Raw genomic sequence first — 6481 nt, 5'->3', positions numbered from 1 at the left:
TGCACTTTCTCTGGTATTTCTCCGCACACTGGTGTTCCAAGGAGTTTCTTCTTCGTCATCTTCCAGAAAAATTTTGTACTTGTTTCTTCTGCAATGTTTTTTATTTGGAATTACGCGGTCATCTTCTAAAAAGGATTTATACTTTCGCCCTTTGGACATGTTTCACGTATATAGAAATTCCGCTCGTGACTAGATTTAGTTTTTCGCGCCAATGGAACAGTTGTCCTGACAACAAGTCTCGAGCGCTGCTATTTCAGTCAGTCCACTTACAGCGTCTACAGTATCCTGCAGCAGGGCCGGATTATCCAATGGGCATTATGGGCACAGGCCCAGGGGCCCATGCGTGCTTGGGGCCCAAGAAAGGGGGAGAAAATGTTTTCGCTATATTCATTCTGCCGTGTGCCTCTCTGGCCGCACACACGCAAGTGCGCACACAAAACCGTGTTTCTAACGTACGCAAGTCTGTCTCTTGATTTAGTAACTTTTACAAGACCTTTAGCAGCTTTTGTTCAGAAGCACAGTGCGATAAATCAAGCGACTTTCCGATAAACTTTAGCTTTCAGTGGGAAAATGTCCCCCGCGAGCGCAAGGTCTCTCTTTCCTCGCGCAGGGATCGTCTCATTGAGCGGCAGGAAGAAGCAGCACATTCCACAGGTGACTCCTGAATGAAATGAGTACAAAACAGCATTTCCAACAACCTGTCACTGTTATCCACTGTTTGAATGTGTAAACATGAACCCATTTCGTCTGTAAATATGCACATGGTTACCATGACAGAGGCTGTGTGAAAGAATATAGCCAAAATCGCCGCTTTTTATAGAAACTGAAAAGATGTAAATGAGAACGGCTTTATTGTTGTGAATATAAGACAGGGGCGTAGCAAGTTTTTCAAAAGTGCGGGGGATGGATGTGGTTTGTTTGTTAACAATAAAAACAATGAATACAATGACAGAAGGGTACAAAAGGTATAACATACAATATATAAAAAGCTTCCCATTTAAATGAGTGATACTAGAAAAGTGTAAAAACACACTCGGAACACACAGAAAATAAGTCAAAACTCTGTTGTGAAAATACACAACTGGCTAAAGAATCAGAATCAGAAATACTTTGTGCCTTGAAAAGGGGAGATATATTAAAAAACGCCCACTCAAAGCTTTTTCTCTGGTGGTATAAATAATGTAACAATTTACTGTTTTTAAACATTAAAATAATATACACTTTTCTTTCATAGTTCTTCAACAGGTATGCAAACAATGACATCATTTCTCACTTTTTTCTCCTCAACAGGTACAATCAAACACAACAGGTAAGTATCCACAAAAGCATTCAGCTAATCAACAAACAATGCTCAAAATATCAAAATCAATTGCACTGGCAATAAACCCATAAATACACTGCTTAACAATGACAATTTGTCCCTCCTCCTCATCAATTCCCTGCCTTCTTCATCACAGTTACTTTATACATTGCATGCCACATACATAGCCGATTTTAGCTAGCTGCTGAACAATATCCCAATTAGCAAATAGCATTAGTCTAAAAAACTAAATATAATACAGAAAACACTCGACATGTCAACAAAACATAAACAGAACATCTTCCCAAACACATATCAAGCTTATTTAAAAACCTCGTAAGCATAAACACTCATTCAAAGTACCTGGAAAAGGGAGATGTAAATAACCATAACCATAAGCTGTAAGGTGTTTGTGAAAAACTGCGGGAAAACTGCAGAAAAAGTGCGGGTGTTGAACCCTCTCACCGCGAAAAGTGTGGGTGTTTTATCCCCCACGGGTGCGACGCCCCTGATATAAGATATAGGTTAAGTTAGAATACCCTCACGGTTGTCTTTAAAATCTTAAAAAGGTAAGAGTTTTTATTTTTACATGTATTTGGTGTGTCTTCGTCAATAATGAATTTTATATTGATATAATGTTGATCAGGTCTAACTGCCTTAATTTACCGATTTTTAGCCTAAGTTAATAGAAAATCCAGAGTGCTTTTACATACATTGCAAAATGTTTACTTACACAGACTTGTAACAGTATAACTAATATTCGTTAATGCCGTTTACCATTACATGCTTACATAAGAACGTGAGTCGCGAAGTGCCTGTTACACAAATAAAGTTGAACAAATGGACAAATTACTCTTATAGTATAATCATTGACAAAGTCTGCCCTTTTATTCTTAGAAAAATGAATATGTTTATGTATGTGGGGGGGGTCTACAAGACACTTGTGCCCAGGGGCCCCTGAATTCTTAATCCGGGCCTGTCCTGCAGGATGGATATAAAATACGCATTAGTTGATTTCTTCACTGATTCATATATGTGAACTATCGCAATTAAAACAGAGATATGACAAAACTGAATCCCAATGCCATTCACAAGTGGGACAAAAATGAAGAGGCGCACATTTTCTGGAAGAAGAGTTCATCAGGCGAGCTCCAGCGCTGGCCTTGTCGAGTCATCCAATTCAGTGGTGAGTAACGTATGGGATCAGAATTGTTGCAATATTCTGAATAAACAAACTATGATCCGCAAATCAATATAGAGAGTTTCACAAACATTTTTTAAATCCACATATGCTCAAAAAGCGAACCATAAATATATGTTAGATGTTCCACAAAAAGAAATGGAATTCACAAATAAATACAATGAGATTTGCAAATAAAAAATATTTACAAATTTATTTTAATGGCATTTATTTGTAGATCGCTTTCTGCACATATGTGGATCGCTTTCTGCACATTTGTGGATCGCTTTCTGCACATTTGTGGATCGCTTTCTGTGCATTTGTGAATCGCTGCACGCATTTGTGGATCAGTGCACGCATTTGTGGATGGCTCTCTGTGCATTTGTGGATTTTGAAACATTTCTAACGTCAAGACGTGCACACAGTCAACAAATAGGTGGACTGCGCCCACTATCTATGCAAGCCAATCGGGTAACTTCCGCTTTCGTTGCCCAATAGGGCACGTTCTAACTTCAGCCAATCACATTTTGTTCTGCACTAAGATTCAGGGAGCTAACATGGCGGCTAGTGGCGGTCTAAAATGCGTGATATACTAAGAAATGCGAATAGCCTCTTCTTTATACTACTCAGTAATGATTGTTTGTGTTTATATGCATTGTCCATATGTTAGTAACAAACGACTGAAACGTTTATGACTTGATAACAGCGTGCACGGACTGGGGTGGACAATCCCGGTGACTGGGGACTGATTTGGTCTGCTGCAAGCCAGCCGTTTTATTGTCTTTATGTATCAAAGTGATAAATTCCGATTTTGGCATTCGATAAAATATAATCTGTTTCCCCGATACTGCATGGGTATAGCAGCTAGTTCGCGCCGGACACTCAGCGCGTGGCTCCTTTCAATGTGTGCAACGTTTGCATTGCAATGCGCTGCAGCTGTCGGTGTACTACCAGTATATGATGGCAGAATTAACGTGGAGGAAATCATCAGCACTGTGAATTTCTATGTCATTCATATTCAAAATAAAACGTAATTTAATCAGTCATCTCTGTTTATCCCATTCCTGAATGATCTCTGCTGCTGTGGCTAAACTGTTCTGTATAGGCGACTGTCTAACTCTTTGCCATGACAAAAATGATCACTGTAAGAAACACTACCCATAACATCAACAATAGTAAGCGTTGTCTTTATAGTGGTAGCAGCGTAAGTAGGCTATATTGCAAGATGACCATGTGGGACAATTCTGTCCACAATTCCCCACATAGAAATACTGTAGTAGTATAATACATTTACTATCATATGAACAGCTCATATAAAGTTTCCCATAATAACGCAAAGAAAATACATCAGAATCAGAAGGAGCTTTATTGCCCAAGTGTGCTCTATGCACGAGGAATTTGTTTTAGTGACAGAAGCTGCCAGTGCACATAGTTGAAAGTGACAAGACACAGGTAACAAAATATATAAAAATAAATATGTAATAGACAATACACATATGAAAAAAAACAATATATGTCAAAAGAGCAGCGGATGTTATATTGTATGCATGTGCTACATATATACAAGTTATAAGGTGCTTTATACAAATTGTGTAAGGGAATGGGATAGCTGTATGATATATTAAATCAGTAACATGTATAATAAATAAATATGAGTATAAGTGAGTAGTTTAGTATTGCACATATTTTTTGAACAGTGGGGAGAACATTTAACTGTTCATGGGGTAGATGACCTGAGGGAAGAAACTTTATTTGGCTGTTTTGGTTCTCAGTGCTCTGTAGCGCCGCCCAGACGGCAGCAGTTCAAAGAGAAAGTGTGCGGGGTGTGAGGGGTCCAGAGAGATTTTGCGAGCCCTTTTACTCGCTCACTCTGGATACGTACAGTTCTTGCAGTGGTAAGGGTAGTACCAGTGATTCGCTCAACAGTCCGAAATACCCGCTGTACTCTTCGGAGGTCTCGAGTGTTTGTATGTGTCCCGAGCATGTAAACTGAAATTGAGAGAGAATATGTCTCCTCTAAATGCAGCAAGTTTTAAATAACTTCATTGATCAACACAAAGTTACAATGGTAGAGAACTTTAATAAACTTGATTGCTTAGCAACCTTTAAAACAAGTCTTGTACGTCTCTTGATGTACATGACGTGGAGGAGCGATTTTTTATTAACAGACTGATTTGACCCCACTGTAAACCCAAACAGTATAACTAACTTATAATGGAAAGTACCTGGTACTCAAAATGTGCCAAAAAGTTGAACTAACTAATATTTTTGAGTTCATTCAACCTCTATCAGAGATTTAAGTTAACAGTAAATATTTTTTTTAGTTTTTACAACTACGCTAAAGTTTAGAGCTTGGGGACTTGAAAAAATAGATGCAACCCTACTCTAATAATTTAATGTCAAACATATGCCCTCAGTGCCGGTTTTTACCTAAATGTGACGTAATCGCTGAACGTGCACCACTCAGACGCTTTCACTCAGATACCCAGAGTCCCAGACGTTCGCACTGGCAAGGCACTGCAGGGTGCACTTGGATGGGTTAAATGCAAAGCACTAATTCTGAGTATGGAATACCATACTTGGCCGCACTTCACTTTCACTTTTTCAGCTGTTTAAAATAATGTTGCAGACTAAGTAAAGTTGTCAGTACTCAAAACTTTGAGTTGCATTAAATTAAGATGAACCAAACACTAAATATATATTTTGATTTAAATTAATGTTTATTTAAAATTTACAGTTACTCAAATAACTAGCTATATGCTCACTGATGATATTTAAGTTTGCAAACTTAAAAAAATAGAGGCAATCAGTTGCCTCAAATTTTTTGAGTTAGTAGAACTTATCCGGGTTTACAGTGTACCTGAGCATGCTTGTTTTTTCTAAACAAAAACATGTAAAACAAAATAACTGCCTTTTGTATTGCAGTTAAAGTAGTAAAAACAGGCTACTGACATTTTTTTTAATTAAAACTGCGCATCGTTCTGTTATAATTTTTATTGAGGTTCTGTAAATTTGCACCAACAAGCCCAAACAATTTGCTTTTGTTTTCACATATTCAAATTTTTCTTATGTTTAACTTCAGCTGGTTGGGCTATGCCTTGGTTCTTGCGTCTCATTCTTCAGTGTTCTGCATTTACCAATAGCCTAAATAGGCTACATAAAAAGTAGCCAACTTATTTTGTTTTAAATTGATATCTTTATCATTTAAAAACCAACAATGTATGCTATATAATAACCCCATTTAGGAGCTTTTTTAGGCCTATTTGGCAATAAATATAGAAGGAATGCGGTTATAATATAGCAAACCACGCTATTGAACTATAAAAAAGCCAATATCACCGCAAGGAAAATTCCTTCACCGTGGCAGCGCTACGTTCCCAACTACATTACAGTACATTACACGTCACATGTCTTTAGGATGTGTGTGAACGCACGCACAGGTTCTAGAAAATCACTGGCAGTGTGAACCAAAATCAACCGATCCCGTCATCCCGGGACACAACTTCCGCATATTTTCCGGGATCTCTGTATGAACAGGGATTTACTGAAATGCCATGTAATATCCAGTGCCATTTGTGCATTTGTATGGAGAACCCATTAATTTGTACAATTAGCTTCAATTCATTTTTATTTGGCAATTTTACATTTTGCTTCATACTTTTTTCATCGAAGAGAAAAGTTGTATTGCCTCCCTTGCGTTCTTATTTCCCCCGTTGTTTTTTTATTTGCCAATAAATAAATGAAATAAACAGTATTTTAAAGCTGTCCTATGTGTCATTTAAAAGGCAGCTAATTATAACCCAACAATATTGATTTATTTAGCACAAGGAAAAATGGAGACGTATATCGTATAACATGCAAGAGCACTGCCACAGCCCTTATTATAATTAGTATGTTCGTGACGTCATCACGCTGTACTTGCGTCTCGGAACGTGTTGTATTTTAATACAACTGAATGCCCAATTGAATGCCGTTGTTGTTTATATTCATCTGTATATTTA

The sequence above is a fragment of the Triplophysa rosa genome, linkage group LG14, assembly GCF_024868665.1.
Source record: "Triplophysa rosa linkage group LG14, Trosa_1v2, whole genome shotgun sequence".
Lineage (NCBI taxonomy): Eukaryota > Metazoa > Chordata > Actinopteri > Cypriniformes > Nemacheilidae > Triplophysa > Triplophysa rosa.
This window is presented reverse-complemented; position numbering follows the sequence as displayed.